The sequence below is a fragment of the Myotis daubentonii genome, chromosome 4 (assembly GCF_963259705.1).
Source record: "Myotis daubentonii chromosome 4, mMyoDau2.1, whole genome shotgun sequence".
Lineage (NCBI taxonomy): Eukaryota > Metazoa > Chordata > Mammalia > Chiroptera > Vespertilionidae > Myotis > Myotis daubentonii.
Genome location: NC_081843.1, coordinates 109,728,808 through 109,745,184, shown reverse-complemented (window position 1 = coordinate 109,745,184; position 16,377 = coordinate 109,728,808). Strand labels below are relative to the sequence as shown.

At 46.2% G+C, this 16,377-nt stretch overlaps 1 protein-coding gene across 4 annotated transcripts in view; it reads right to left on the bottom strand.

The window, feature by feature from the left end:
• The window catches only part of LIFR (LIF receptor subunit alpha), a 111,038-nt gene that overhangs the window by 68,643 nt on the left and 26,018 nt on the right, over positions 1–16,377 (bottom strand). The window contains exon 1 of one of the 4 annotated variants that reach the window (XM_059694909.1): positions 6,857–7,140. The exons of 2 other annotated variants lie outside the window; for them this stretch is intronic. The gene's annotated coding sequence lies outside the window, so the exon portion shown is untranslated. Of the gene's footprint in view, positions 1–6,856; positions 7,141–16,377 lie in introns of those variants that run through there. One more of the 4 variants, XM_059694910.1, reaches the window with a different exon arrangement.

The window sequence follows — 16,377 nt, the reverse complement described above, 5'->3', positions numbered from 1 at the left end:
CTCACATTCACCCTCCAAAAACAAAAACCTTAGATCAACCTACACATACTGTTTTGCAATCTGCTTTTGGGTTTACAAATTCTGAGTACCTTTCCACATCCATCAGCACTGCCCTCCCTCAGGTTAATGCAGGAAGGCTTCTCCATTATATGGATATACCATCACTTGTGCAATCAATCTCCCTATCATTGGGCATTTCCATTGTTTCTAGTTTATAATTACCATACGATCACAGACAAAGCCACAAAAGTCATTTTTGCAAATGAGAGGTGGTTTTTTGGCACGTACTTTTTGTGGGGGTCACCTGATTCTGGAGAGGAGTTCCCCCCAAACTTTCAGAGAACACACCCCTCCCGATGTGAAGACACCCCACTTAGCAGACTTCCCACCAAGTGAAGACTCACTGTGGGGGGAGAAAGCTACTGACAGGAATCCGTGTCCCCACGCACTGCGTAGGCGAGGACCAGTGCTACAGACGGGGCTCTGGACACATGCTTTATTTTGTTTTTCCTTGAATTCCTAGTGGTGGAAATGCCTGACTAAGGGGACATGGCACATTTTTGAGGCTTTCGATGAGTAATACAAAATTGCCCTCCTGGAAAGTTGTCACAATTAAAACACCCACCGGCAGCATTTGGAAGTGACAATTTCCAAAACTCTCCGGTTGGCCAGCTTTGTATTTAAATAATCAAATCGCTACATGGCCCTAAGTTTTAAAAACACTGAAGCTATTCATAAAGCATTTCTGGAAAAACAGCAAACAATCTGACAACAAAATGCTAGATTTTAAAGTACGTGTGTTTTCAAATACAAAACATAAAACTTCAATGGCATCAGGTCCCAGCAGACTGAACTCAAAGGAATGGTTCTTCGGAGACCCAGAGACACCAGGCTCAGAAAGACCCCACGCTAGGGAGTGAGGCGCAGCATCCTCACTTGCCCTTCTGGCTCATGTTACGCTTCATAGTTTGGGCTTTAATAGCAACGTCCTCTATTTTTTAACAAGAAACTCATGAAATTGTATATCCCTTCAAACTTTATAAATACTGCTTTATAGCTAAGGTGCAATCTGAAGTTCTTCAAATCCTTTTAGATAATCATTTGTTCAACAAATATCAAATGCCTACTCCTCCGGGTCTTGTTTTTTTTTTTTTTATCAGTAAACTTAAGAGGTTGACCAGATGGTCTTAGGCCTCTCCTGGCTCTCCAATTCCACACATCCTTGGGTTTAAGTTCCTATTACTCATAAGAACTTTGCATGTTAAGCTCTATATTGTTCTCCCATGAAATCAGAACCAGGCTTTCCAAAATAAACAATTTTACATCTGCAGTACAACTTTGATGATGCAGGTATCTTCAAGGAATAAACACAGGATAAGGTTCCAGGTAGATGAAGACTTTAACTGTTTCCTAGGAAAGATTTCCAGAATGCTCTTGCCTCCTTCCCTTTCCTACTGCACTATAAATACGGAGGCATGACACGTGAAACAGGACCTCACTGGCATGGCAGTGGGTCCCCAAGCCTGTGGACAGGAATGGCGGGCACCCAGCTTTTCGGTGGCACGCTGGCACCCACCCACCCTCAGGGGCTGCCGCACTGAAGTCCTGGCGGGAAGTCCTATTGCTCTGCAGCTTACTCCTACCCCGAACTCAACACCCACCCAATTCTGTCTACAGAACGTCTGCAGCTCACTGCTCCGCTGGCACTTCTAATATTAGAACTGGGAGCACCACTTCTGCCACCACTTGTTATTTTCCACCAGATGCTCCTGCCACCTCCACCTCAACTGTGCTTGGTGCAGGGTCTCCTGGGAGAAGTCTGCTTCTTCCATCAGTTAGAGCAGCGGTTCTCAACCTGTGGGTCATGACCCCTTCGGGGGTCGAACGACCCTTTCACAGGGGTCGCCTAAGACCATCGGAAAACACATATATAATTACATATTGTTTTTGTGATTCATCACTATGCTTTAATTATGTTCAATTTGTAACAATGAAAATACATCCTGCATATCAGATATTTACATGACGATTCATCACAGTAGCAATATTACAGTTATGAAGTGGCCACGAAAATAATTTTATGGTTGGGGGTCACCACAACATGAGGAACTGTATCAAAGGGTCACGGCATTAGGAAGGTTGAGAACCACTGAGCCAGAGGAAGGTACAGTTGGGGGGGCGGGGCTCAGGATCCAGTGACCCCTCTAGGGAAGAGCCACATAAAGACTTTCAGGAAGAAATAGCGCCTCCTTGTGGTCTTTTAGGGTACTGCCACTTAATAATGTATATAGGTATTCTCAACCATCGGCACATAGAAGGATTTCAAGGCTTACTCTATACCTGCCCTATAAAGCAGACGAATGGGTAAGAGCCAAAGAGTTTCTTCCCTCTGTGCAAAGGTACATGAAAAATTTACCCACCACCAGTTTTTCCTCAACTGGCAACATAAAACACAGCCTCTCCTCACGTGAGCGGCAGCAGCAGCAATGGCCATGACTGGTGAGGAGGCGTACGCAATTCCTGCATCTCTACAGTTCACAAAGGAAATGCAAAGGAAGTCGTAAATGTACCTTAAACTCAAATATTGAAGTCTCTAAATTTGTCACAGCCAGTTAAATATACAGCAGATGCTAGGGCTTCTGCTATTGGCCTGAAGGGCCTTCACTTCGAAGACTGTGACAAAGACGATTCACTTAAGATTTGGGAGTCACAGAATCCACCCCTGACATAGTGTTTGCACAGAGCTGACGCGAGAGGCTTGGGAGATAATATGATCTTACATGGAAACAATTCACGGGGTTCTGGGATCAACCAAGTAGAATAGGAAATTAAAAACTTAGCAACCCTCGTTCTGCCAGATCACCAAGGTCCTGGAGCCCAAAAGTCCCAGCCCAGGGACAGATGACAGGTTCTTATGAGATGTCTATGACAATTGCTTGGCACAACATTCACTTCCCAAGCTTTCAATTAACATAAAGGGACATATATTTAGAATGACAAACAGGTTAGGAGTGGGAAGCGGAAATGCCACAGTTCCTGATATTCCCTGAAATAGACCGTGCTCACATTCTCCCTGTGAGGAAAAAAGTACCTGCAGAAAGTACACAGATGTGCTCATCGGTCTGTCATCAGCCCCGAAGGACTAAAACATGCGGTTTAAAAAAGGGCATCTTTGAAAATTCTACACTGAAGCAAACGGCCAATCCATTGAAATCAAGGCGAAACTTCTGACCAAACGGCTTAGAAACCACTAGAATGTCCCAGGAAATTAGATATGTTTTTAAGGCTTCATACTTTAATTTCAGAGACTAGCAATCAAATGCAAGGGACTTAGAGCAGTCATTTGAGAGGCTGTATTAACAGCGTAACAGACTTGGTAACGTCAAGGGCCAGAGCCAAGGTGAAACGCACAGAAGAAAAGACTTCCAAACCTAACATTCTGACCAAAGGGGCAAGATTACTTTTTCAACTCTCTGATTACTCATTATTTCAATATCCACAGCCCATTGTGACCGAGGCTGCTCCCAGCATGTGGGAAGCAACCAGGAGCCAGCAGATGTGTGCCTACCGGCCTGCAGCTTCCAGCAGGTGGAGAAACCCCACTATCCAAGGTCTCTCTTCCAGTCCTGGGAACAATCCTTGACATATGCAAACACACAGGGCACCGTTCCCAGCGCCTGCTCTCGCCTGCCTGCCACTCTCCCCCTTCAGCATAACCTCCAGCCACACGGGCTGCCTCGGGTCCTCTGGCATCTGAGCCTCAGCCCCGCTCCAGGGCTCCAGGGCCCCAGGGCCTTTGCACTTGCTGTTCCCTCTGCCTGAGCTGCTCTCCCTCCAGATCTCCCACAAAACACAGGCCTCTTCCTGTCCTTCAACTCTTGGCTCAAATCCCTCCATCTCAGAGAGGCTTGTGGAGGCATTCAATCTAAACCAGCAGGGCACCACCACCACCACCACCACCACCACCACCACCACCCCTCTACCACAGCAACCCTATTTTATTACTTTTCCAGTATTTATCACTATTTGATGGTATCTCCTTTATTGTCTCTCTGCCTTTTATCTGTCTCCCCCCTCTCCCCCGCCTAAGGTATGAACTCACAGTGGGGCCTACCGGTCCTGTGCATTGCTTTGTTCTTAATCCCTAAAAAAATTGCCTGAAACAGTAAAACAAATGGAATCCTTCTACGTATTTAGAAGAGCTAATATAAACAATATTAGCAGGGTTGTACCACCATGACAGGTACTAAATAATAAAGGGGGAAGACTACACCTTAGACGCTAAAAGGTTTGTTTGATCAGTTAAAACAAAGAAAGATCATTATCGCTTGCGCTGGTCTTCAAAACATTCTCAAAAATGAACATAATGGAAATAGAAAGCTCACCATTGGCTAATATTCAAATTTTATCGTGGATCAGGCTCAATTTCTAGCATTAGCACTGCTCCCACAATTGATTCTGTTCTGAAAGCACTCTGAGACCTTAATTTTTTATTTAAAAGAGCCAAATATTTTCTAAAAGCATCCTCTCCTTTAAGGCTTATTAATAACCTCCTCCCAAACTGTACAATCTGTGACCCTATTGTAGCAACACTCCAATATGAGATATAGGTGCTAATCTACAGATGGGAGGGATTTTAGTGCCCAGCGGCAAACAAGTTTTCGAAAACACAAACTATCCTCGTGCTCGACATAATAAAAAATATTTAAACCCTGAAGACTTTTTCTTCCAGATTAGTCTTAAAACTGTCCCTCTGTCCTTTTACTCCCGGTGTTGAAGAGTTCAGGCATTAATCAAGGAATACGACTTTAGTTACTGACCATTATCATTTCGCCACAAAGACACCAAAGGTCCTTATGGACCGCTTGGAAATTATATAAAATCAAAAGGTGCGCATGGGAGTAAAGGGGCATTTATTTCCCGGAATGTACTGCAAAGAAGTAAATTACTTCTTTGGGCCTTTGGAAATCATTGAAATCCACTTAAAAACCTCAAGAACTCATGTTTTACCATTTCACAGCAAAATATCAGAAGCAACCTACACATATCTCAATAAAGAAGAGGTTAAATCAATTATGGTTTCTCCTTAATGGAGTACTCAGCAGCTGTTAGGCAATGAGACAGCTCTCTTAGGTACTGACAGCGAGTCGGCCAAGATTTAGTACTCCGCGGGGAAGGCAGGGAGCTGGTGCAGAGCAGAAAGACAAATAAAAAGGACACATACCAACTGTTCAGACTAGCATAGGCTCCATCTCGAAAGAGGTAAGGCGGGAGCTGGTGACCCTGCGACCTGGGGAGAACTGGGGGCAGTGGGGCACGGGGGAGAGGGGTACATACTTTTCATTCTATACCTGCCTATACCGGCTGGATCTCCCACAGTGTGCACACAGCTTGCCTGTCCCACAGATTCATGGGGTAATTTTAAATATTAGGATCGTTTACATGATTGCCAGCTTCGTATGCAGGATGGCCATCAAAAAGCAAAGGCAGTCCACGTCACCAAAGTTTGCGCCCCTCCACCGCAAAGCCACGGATCCTCATGCCCAGAAGAGAGCCCAGGTCCCCACTGATTAGAGAGGCGCACGCTCCTGGTCTCACCTGTTACAAAGCAAACACGCCTCCGTGCAATTCTTGGAAGAGAAAGGGCTGCCGGGTTCACCTAAAACACACGCCTCATATTTAAAGTGAGCATGTAACTACCCCTGGAAGAAGCCTCCAAAACAACACCGTGTCTACCTGGCCATAAAACAGAAAGCCCAGGCGGGAACCAAGTGCAGGGACAGGCTCCTGTTTGGGAAAACACACTGCAGTGAGGTCTGCCAGGCGCAGACAAGGACTCCTCTGACATTCGTGAAGTAGGATTTCAGATCTGTGGCAAAATAGTCGGGGGGGGGGGGCAGCATCATTTGCAGAAAATGAGGCTTTTAACAGCTGCCCTTTGTGGGGGAGGGGAGCTCGCTTTACATTTAGGTTGGAAATCATTTTGATAGCCCTGGTTGGTACTATGATGTCTCACTGATTTTACTTCAAGCAACTGTTTAAAGATAAATACCTGGAACTGAAAACGAACAAAGAGGAAGGCAAACTTTAACAAACTCTCCTGTTCAATGTGATCCTTTTAAAAGAACACATAAAAAGAAATGCAAAAAAAATCACCTGTCCCACAAACACCACTCATAACAGTAACACATCAGATCAATATTTGAGTGTATTAAACACACCCGTACAAGAAGGAACACAAAGCTACCCGACTGCAAACAGAAGAGCTCATGCAGTTACGGTAGCAGAAGGTGCGAGGACCAGAAAGAGTTACATTATTCAAGCCCCGAGCACCTTCCCCGCACTGCTGTGGGGCAGAACTCATGGTGCCGGCTCTGCCCCGTGAGACAACACACCAGGAGCGGGATTTGTCACGCAGCCTAACTGTCATCGCCAACACTTTTACTTTGGATTTCATCAGTAGAGCGCCTTGGGATATAAGCACATGAAGATACAGGCAAATCCAAGGAAATTTCAATCTCCTTCCCATCCCCCAAGGTGCCTCTGGTCTCAGAACTTACTGCCCTTCGTGGGGCAGAAGTTCGCAGCCGCGGAGTCTGCGCCCTCCGAGACCGAGAGTGGCCAAGGGCGCGCGGACAGCGGCGGACTCGGAGCGCTCCCCCTCCCCCACCCGCTCACTCAGCTCCGATGCTCCCCAGACCCCCAGACCGGGGCCGACCCGGCGCTGCCCGCCACCCTACCACCCTGCCCGGGCCGCGGGGGCGACCCGGCGATGCGCCCACGGGACTGGCTCCGGGGCCCGGGCTCCCCCTGCCCGCGCCGCGCCCCCCCCCCCCCCCCCCGCCCCGGCACCCACCGGCCGCTCCCGCGCCGCTATCTCGCCATCGCCCGCCGTCCGCTCGGCTGCCCGGAGTCCGCAGTCGCCCGGGGCTGGCGACGAGGAGGAGGAGGAGGAGGAGGGCCGGGCACTGCCAGCCGCCGCCTGGCCTCCGGGTCCCAGCGCGGGCTGCTGGACACGGCCACGGGCGAGGGACGCCCGCTGCCCTCTGCGCGCCCGGAGCCGCCGCCGCCAGAGCCACCGGCACGGCCACGGCCACGACGGAGAGGGTCCGGCCGGGATTGCGGCGCGCGGGGGCGGTGCCTGCACGCCGCTCGGCTGGGGGCGCTGCTGCCCGGCCCCGCCCCCGCCCCGCCCCGCCCCGCGCCCCCGCCGGAAGCTGCCCGCGCGCCCCCGCCGGACGCCCCCCCCCTCCCGGCGGCCGCGCGCTCCGGGCTCGCCCGCTAGGCCGCCCCGGGGACTCGGCGGAGAGCGGCCGGCGGGACCCCAGCGCCGGCGGTGGCGGCCGCGCGGAGCGTCCGGCCCTTGGTCGCGAGGCCGATCTCGGTCCCCGGGCTGGTCTCGGAAGGTCCTGGGAGGGCCCGGGAGATCGGAGCGGCCGAGCGGGTGCCGAGCCTCACGCCAGGCCGGCCGGGCGCGCGGAGGCCCTGCGGGGAGGAGAGGGGCTCCCCAAAAGGCGTGAAGGCGCTTTGCACACCGGGCCTGGCGGAGAGGGCCACGCGGGGCCCTGTGTCAGCTTCCTCTGTAAACACACGCGAACACCAGCTCCCGCGCCCTGGCGGGGGGCGGGGGAGGGGGCGATGGCATAGATGCCCGGAGTTACCTAAAATACCCCCAAGGCCGGGGCGCTGCGGCCGGGCCACCTTCCTCCTCCCCGCGGAGGGCTCGCTCCACCGACAGGACGGGACCCGGGGGGAAATTCTAAGAATATCCTGGAGCCATCTAGTCTTGCCTCCAAGGCGTGGTGGGCTTATTTGTGCGGAGAAGAAACGGCTCCCCTAATGGGGTGAGATTTTTCCTCCCTGCATTGTTCCCATTTCCGCAGTTTCACTTGGCCTCGATTTTCTTCCAGAGTAATGCACCAAATGAAATTAGCTGGAGCGCGTTTGATGGCGCAGAATCGGGTTGGAAGATGTTTACGCTCTCTGCCGGACGCGTTTGATGTCCTCTTGGGCACAATAAACTTGGCGAAGTTCAGAAGCGTGCCAGCTAGAACCCCTGGCCTGCAGCGTCCAGGGCTCTGCAGCCACACCTTCAGTAAGAGCCCAGCTTGTGTGTTTCACTTGTTTATTTAAGGCCCCGGCACCCAGGCCAGCGTGTTTCATGGAGACCATTGGATGACATTACAAAGCGATTTCTAAATTGGCAAACTAAAGCATATTTTCTGAAATAACTTTTCCCTGTTGATAATGCGACTAAAATGGGCAAAAGAATACACCTGCCAGTACGTTACTTACTAAGTGGGCTCCGTGGAAGAAAACGTTCCACCCTAAACAGTGATGGCGAACCTTTTGAGCTCGGCGTGTCAGCATTTTGAAAAACCCTAACTTAACTCTGGTGCCGTGTCACACATAGAAATTTTTTGATCTTTGCAACCATAGTAAAACAAAGACGCATTTTTGATATTTATTTTATATATTTAAATGCCATTTAACAAAGAAAAATCAACCAAAAAAATGAGTTCACGTGTCACCTCTGACACGCATGTCATAGGTTCACCATCACTGCAACACGTGGTCCATGCCAGCATCCCCATGAGCTCTATCCAGTTGCACGTTTAGAACATCAAAACCAAACGCTTCAGTCATCTGTACCTATGAGTGTTTGTCGTCTTTGTTTGTTGCCACAGCGAAAGGGGGGTGGGGAGGAGGCAATAAAGGGGAGAAAGGGGGTCAAATATATGGTTACAGAAAGAGATTTGACTTGGGATGGTGAACACACAATGCAATGTACAGAGGATGTTATAGAACTGTGCGCACTTGAAGCATATATAATTGTACTCACCAGTGTCACCCCAGTTAAAAGAAAAACTAAATGTTTCTGAGGAATAGAGTGAAGAAATAAAATGGAGTGACTGTAGTCGAGCTGCTAAATTACTAAAATCAAGTAGGCTGAGGCAGAGGAAATCACACCTGTAATGAAAGTTGTGGAAATGAAAGGCTTTGTTCTTTGAAAGAATGGGCCGCTCACAAAAGCAGCAAACATGCGATGATGGGGCTTTGTTATTAAATTACATCTTGGCCCTTGACAGGCTTCTCCGACCTCGGATGGTGACAACATGTAGAGGGGTGTTTAATCAATCAGAGGGACAAGATATGGCTTTGTTCCTGGAAGAAATTTTGGAACCAAATAGGAATCTACAAATGAAGCATAGTCATTAGCAGTGAATGGTTGAAATGAGTGAGACTATTCTTCATTTTACGCCTGGCTGATAAATGTAGATTTCAATTGGTTTATTTTAGAGCACAGTTTTGGACAAGATTCAAAACTTTAATTAGATCCCTGTAACAAGAAGACATATGAGAGCAATCAGCTAATTTTCTCTAGATGTTCTGTTCTTTACCCAAAGTGGTTTGGTTTGGAATGCTATTTGAGGGGCATGAGAAAATTGATAAACACCATGAACAATAGTATCTGCCCAGGATTCTGTTTGGAGTACTCTTTTTCAGATAAAAGGATTTCAGGAGTGTTATGTAAAGCATTTTGGTAAATTATTATGTCCCTAGCATGGCCCCAACAGAATTGTACTTTGTCTTCTGTTTACTTATACTGTGCTTTTTCCCAAAGAGACTTAGGTGGTTTGCCATGAAAGACAAATATTTAAAAAAAAAAAAATCAAGAAAAACTCACTGAGACTAACAATAGCATTTGAGCACAAAACTTAGTTCCAAGCTTTCCTCACAGCCAAGTGAAATGGGGGAAATGAAGGTTTTCCTAATTCTCATTGCCAGGTGGAAGGAATCACACAGTTTGTGTAGGAGAAAGTCTTTCCTGGCCTCTGTACTGAGAGGAATTTGTCATGAGGGTCTTTGGATGAGGGATATTCAGAACTAAATTAAGAGAGACACTGCACAATGACGGTTCTGGGGATCTTTTGGGGGCAAAGCTAATCTATTTTTTTCTGGTGAATAGCTTTGAAATTGCTATTGTTGAAAGTAAGTAGCCAGACTCCTACAGAGTTTTGTTTTCTTTTTCTCCTTCATCCTCCTCCTCCTCCTCCTCCTCCTCCTTCTTTGTTTTAATACTGGTCTTTGAAGGCAAGCCAAAGAGGTAATGGCAAATCTTGGTTTCCCTTTTCCTTCTCCATAAAAAAAGAGGCTATTAAAAGTAGCTATTTCATAGGGTGGTGAAGAGAACAAAGAGTTAATGTCTATAAAACCACCTACTGCTGTAAGTGTTAAATGTGTGCTAGTTTTCCTAGGCCAAGGTGTGTATGTAAAATTTTTCCTCTCCTCTTATAATTTGTCTTTTATTGTAAACCAACTCCATCCCCTTTTGGAAAAATGTGTGGTGTATAAGCCTGATATGAAGTAGGCAGTAAATGTTAGCTGCGGCTTTTATCATTATTATGATTTTCTATTTCCACTCCTAAAATGACCAAAGCAGATGTGTGAGCTTGCTTTGGAGCTAGGTGAAGTTGTGAGGGGATTAGAAACTGTTAGCCTTAGTGAGTAAAGCTTAGAGGAGTACACAAGCATCTATAAGAACCCATAAAACCATCTTGTTCTCTTTTATTGCTCTTACTGTTTGCCTATCATGTTCTGTCCTACATGGCTGCACTTAATTGTTTGACTTGGGAGCCCTGAGTAATGGCCCTTCCTTCAAGGGACTAACAGTTAATTCCTTGGGTCCTTAAGACCCCCTCATCTAAAGAATCTTCTTAACTTTCTTCTACTTTTGAGAGATAAATACCTCACACTGTTAAAGCTAGCTCCCAGAGCCAGAAGCCGAGGGTTGGGGCAGGGAAAGCCCGGGATGTGGAGTGAGCCCCTGAAAGGACCGGACACCACTAGCAAGCCCTCTCTTTCCATAAGAATCCTGCCTGCCCCTCTGCTCTGTCCCCTTCGCCATACTCCCCTCATCCATCATCGGATCCCTCATTTCAAATTCTGCTTTTGTTTTTCTTCCTGCCATGCCCTTTTCTTTGCTGCTTCTCCACTCACTACTCCCATTCTTTCTTAGGCGCCTCCACCTCTTCTTTTGGCTTCCCAAGCCCTCTCCTCTGTCCCCTCTTGCTTTTTCTTCCCCTGTATTCTTCACCTGCTGTCTAGAGTCATTTAGAGGCAAAGCAAGACATTAGAATCGACGCTGCCCTATTCCTCTTAGTCCATCATAGACCCAGAATCCTGGGCTAATATTCTCCGTTGAGCTAATGGATCCCACAAAAGAGCAATTTACTCCATCCTCGGTGGCGATAGAAAGCCCATTATTTAATTTAGTCCTACAGCTACTGCACTCAGTTGTGTTGCCAGAGGCATCTTGAGCAGATGGAGGAAGAAGCCAAAAGATTAAGGAATTGAGCTGAGGTCAAGCCAGAGATAGTGGCGTGGTTCGAAATTGGCCCAAATTCCTTAAATCCTTGAATATATTATTCTGACTGATGCACTTAACCCACAGCCTTCCATGGTCTGAACATCACCAAAGTGTGAAACCAGAAGAGAGTTTTCGTTTCCAGTTTCTGGCTGTGAAGAACTTTCAATGGTGAAGCATTTGCCAACAACAGGCTTACTTCAAGGTCTCTAACCCATTGGGCAGCAGAAAAATAATGAGTCAGTTAAGTAATTTCAGAAACAGCGATGTCCCCAGGGTTTCCTTCGGGTCTCTAAGCTGGGACACCTCCAAATCTCCTATCGGAAAGTAGGGGTGGCCATCACTATGGCAGCTCTGGTCAGCAGGGACATGTCTGTTGATGGTTTCCCTGCTGGAACTTGAGGTCTCTGAGGACACCACTCTCAAAGGGAAAGTCTGCAGGTCTGTCTGAGAGTCATTCTGAGACAAGCCCAAGAAATCTTGGGTTTCTGGTGATTTGGTTTAATCACAGAACTTTATGCTCAAAAGAGCTGACAGAAACCTTAACACTACCAAACTCAAGGTATCATGCAATTCTAACTCAGGTGCTCACAGGATCTCCTTGTATCCACCTTGGTAGGCCTAACCTGGACTACACCAATTAATCCAAATTCGCCAGATTTTTTTTTTTTTTTTGTCTTGAGGAAAGAGAGGTGATTGTGCATGTGATCGTCCAGTTGGGAGATTACAACTAACAGGTTAATAACATAGATGATCTCAGTGTTCTACTTTAGAGGTGAAGAGATGATGAAAAGAAAGCTCAAAGCTCGAACATAGCAGTCTAATTCCAACGTCGTTTTAATGATTTGGAAAACACTGGCTAGAAGTAGGGTTCGGAACACTTCATTGCAGGTGACAGCAATGAACACGGATGAGTACTCTGATCGCGCCTGGTACTGTGCACCAACTCGTTCTATTCTCTCAGCGACTCTGGGAGTTGCAGGGAGGGTTGTCATCCCATTTGCCAAGGAGACCACAAAGATACTGACAACGGTGTGATTCAAACCACCGCAGTCTGGCTCCACACCCCACGCTTCCAATACTGGACTCTGCGTCCCACTCTGAGTGCCAGCACTAAACCTTCTGCCACCTCCAGTTTCAGGAGCCTCACTGGGACCTCGCCTACAACTTGCTGCCACTGTCGCTGGGGCTTTGATAAAGTTGGGTCTTGACCAAGAGCTATGCAAAGCCCTTCCCAACCCAAAGGCCTGCTCTTCAATCTCTCCTTAGTCCGATTTGCAACTCAACTTTGCCTTGTTGGCTTGAATCTAACTCTCTCTTGCACATCCCTGTTTCAGATTTCCTCACTCGTTGAGAGAGATGACATGCTCTTTCTTTTGGGTGTGGGGTGAGTTCTGCCATGTTGTAAAGCACCATGCGTCCGTAGGGCCCGGCTCACCCCACTGTTCCCAAGCTTCTCTCCTCTGCATTGAGACCCCATCATCATATTTTAACACTATCATTTACCTCTGGGGGGTGAGTGCTTCCTTCGACATGAAAGTATCTTTATGTTTAAGACCACCAACATCCAGGAGCACCTCCCCCAGACACTTCCATTGGATTTAGAGAGAGTGTTCTTTTTGCATCTGCCTTAGGACACATCTTTATTTTACACACATAATTATATTCAGTTTCTGAGCCCTGGATTTTCAATACATTTGTCCATCTTTAGAAAATAAAAAATTTCACAGTTAAAGAACAAAAATGTTAGCATTCCATGTAGTGTTCAGTATAACAGATATCAAAGAAGACTGATGGATGAAGATTCCATTTCTGCAAGTGGTAGAAATGCAGCCCTAACTAATTTTGCAATGCAGGGCAAAAGGGAGGAGGGAGAGGTCATGAAAAAGCACAGAAACTTTTGGAGCAAAACCAAGAGAGACTTTATCTTCATGAAGTTTACATTTTAAGACCCTTTTAAAACATGGTCAGAATGTGCTTTATTAGCCCGAGTTGCCCAAAATACTCCTGCTTTAAAATTAAATTCCTATTAATTAACTAAAAATAGTTTTGTATTGCTCTGTTTTTCTGTTTGCTTTCCTTTTCCTCTTTCTTCCTTCTTTCTTTTTTTTGTTTTTTTTTGTTCCTGTCATTGCACTAGATGAAGTTTTAGACCTAAATGTTTAAAATCTTTGATTTCTCAAAGGCCCAATGTTAATCATAGCTCATGAAAATAACATAAATTAACATGTAATATTCACCCTAAAAGATAAAGGGAATGTGTCATTCCTTTGATTTAAAAACCTTTCTAGTGACTAAAAGTAAAAATAAAAATATGCAGATGTATCAGTTGGTTTAAAATCAACACTTTCTTCTTTTTAGGCATTTTTAAATTGCTATTCAAGTGAAAGGAGAACATAAAAGAATCATTTTGTCCCAGCCACTAACACAGCAATCGATCTACATATTAATAATATTTTCTTTCTTAGTTCCCTTATCTTGTTTCTGTATATTCTGGTTCACTAGTTTGCAAACTAGTGAACCAGAGTTGACCAGTTTTGTGTAAAAAAAAAAGGGGGGGGGTTCCCTAATCAGAGAAGTTTGGGTGATAATGAGTTAAATAAATCCAAACCACTTTAGGCCATTTTAGAGCTGTTAATTTACTGTGGATCTCTAACTATAATGTGATATGATGTGATGTGATCATATAACATATACAGGGTAGAGGACACTGCCCAATACTCATTCTTTCAGTAACAATATCCTAATTGTCCCTTGGGGATCCTCCCCTTCCCCATTCTTAGTCCTTGAGTTCTGGTGGGTTTGTCCCCCATTTCCTGGCTCTAGGAATGGTCATATGACCAGTGAGACACTGGTTAGTGTTTAACAGCCAATTCTAAGAAAAATAGCTTTGGTTTACAGCATTTGCCTATGTCCATGGTGTAAACACTCCCACCATGGACAATTTCACGTTTCCAAGGCGAAATCCTGGAATGTGGAGTTGGGAAGAGACACAGTCAGTTCCTGGGAGCTCAGCTCAGCATATCTGACATGTCCCGGACAAAGTGAATCAGATCCTCTATCCCTGTGGGCACATAATTCAACCCAGAACAGCAGCTCCTGAGGCCCAATTCCTTGAATATTTTTGGAACTGTTGTGGAAGAGTCGCGTCTTCAGCTGGGTTTGCTGAGAGAAGGAGTTGGAAAGAGTTCTGGTGATCTACTCGCCATGTGACCCATTTCGAAAGAGGCTGGCTGAGAAAACAGTTGCCTCAGCGAAGAGAAGAGCAGCGCTGAGGGATGAAGAAGGACCAAGTTCTGGTATTGCTGATTGAGTCTCTGGACGCAGCCCAGCCTGACCTCTGAACTTTGCAGTTGCATAAGCCAATGAAGCCCTTTCCCTTCCTTCCCCCCTCTGCAGCCATACGCTATCTATCTATCTGTCTATCCGTCTACCTATCTGCCCACCTCTCTCTCATCTCTATCTTCATCTGCCTGTCTCTTTATTGTTCTTTCTTTGCTTATTTATTTCTTTTTCTGTTATTAAACCTGTTTGAATTGGGTTCTGTTCCATTGAGTAAATATGACCATGCTATTCTTTTTTTTTTCCAAAGAGCCTTTCATGAGACTCATACCCCCCAGAGCAATTTGGGAACTGTGGTTCTAGCTAGCTCATTCTCCCCCGCACACTTCACGGAACTTCCTCTCCCTTATCTTTACCTGGAAACCTGAGGTGGCTGTTCAGAGTTAACATTCTCTAAATCCGTGGTTCTTAACTTTCCTAATGCCGCGACCCTTTAATACAGTTCCTCATGTTGTGGTGACCCCAACCATAAAATTATTTTTGTTGCCACTTTGTAACTGTAATTTTGCTACTGTTATGAATCATAATGTAAATGTCTGATATGCAGGATGTATGTTCATTGTTACAAGTTGAACATAATTAAAGCATAGTGATTAATAACAAAAACAATATGTAATTATATATGTGTTTCCCCATGGTCTTAGGTGACCCCTGTGAAAGGGTCATTCGACCCCCAAAGGGGTCGCGACCCACAGGTTGAGAACCGCTGCAAATGAAACTCAGATTTTCTGCTGAAAATACACTCCTCCTATGTCCCCAGTTTTTATGAATTTATGCATAAATTATATTCCTGGCCAGGGATATGACAGTGAAAAACACACAGTTCTTGTCATCATAGAGCGCTCATTGGAGAAAAACAGACAACACATGAACATTTAAGTAGATAATGTCAGTGTCAACTTGAAATAGTGCTTTGGGAAGAAATAAAAGACTTAAGGGATAGAAAATAAGAAGGGTTGCTTTTCTAAATGGGATAGTTGGGGAGACCTCACTGAGAAGTTTTTGAGCAGAGAGGCCTAAATGAGGTGAGAGGTGGAGCCTTGGGATCCTCTGGGGACCAACAGGTACATGGCTGACATGTTGCAGAACGTCAAGGAGGCCAGGGTACTTAGAATATGGGGAGCATGGAGCGGTGTCTGGGGCCGGATTACAGACTAGGTGGAGCGTTGTAGGTATAATAAGGACTTTTGATTTCCTTCTGTGCATGATCCCTCTAGCCTATGTTGGAAGAGTAGCTTATAGGGGTCAAGAACAGAATCAGGGAGGCCACTGAGGAGCTTAATACAGTTGTCCAGGGTAGAAATCAGGCTAGCTCAGACCATCATCCTCCTAGCTACCTTGGTCTGGCATCTTTGACTTACACTTATCTTTCACTTGCTACATCCCTGCATAGATGCCCAGCTGCAGGTTTTATGTCTGCAAGGCATCATACAGCCATTGGAAGCAGGTTGAGTTTCCCAGGATGCAGATTCTAAGACAGATTAGCATGGAGGAGATTTATTAGGGAGTCCTCTTGGAATAACAGCTTGTTGAAGAGAAGAGAAGGAGCAGGCTTGGGCAGAGAAAGAAGTTCATGGCCATGCAGGGAGTTCTGAATCTGTGATGATCCTTCAGAGCTGTCCTGAGCTATGTGAGAGTATGTGAGAAGCTCTTTAATTCTCCCACAA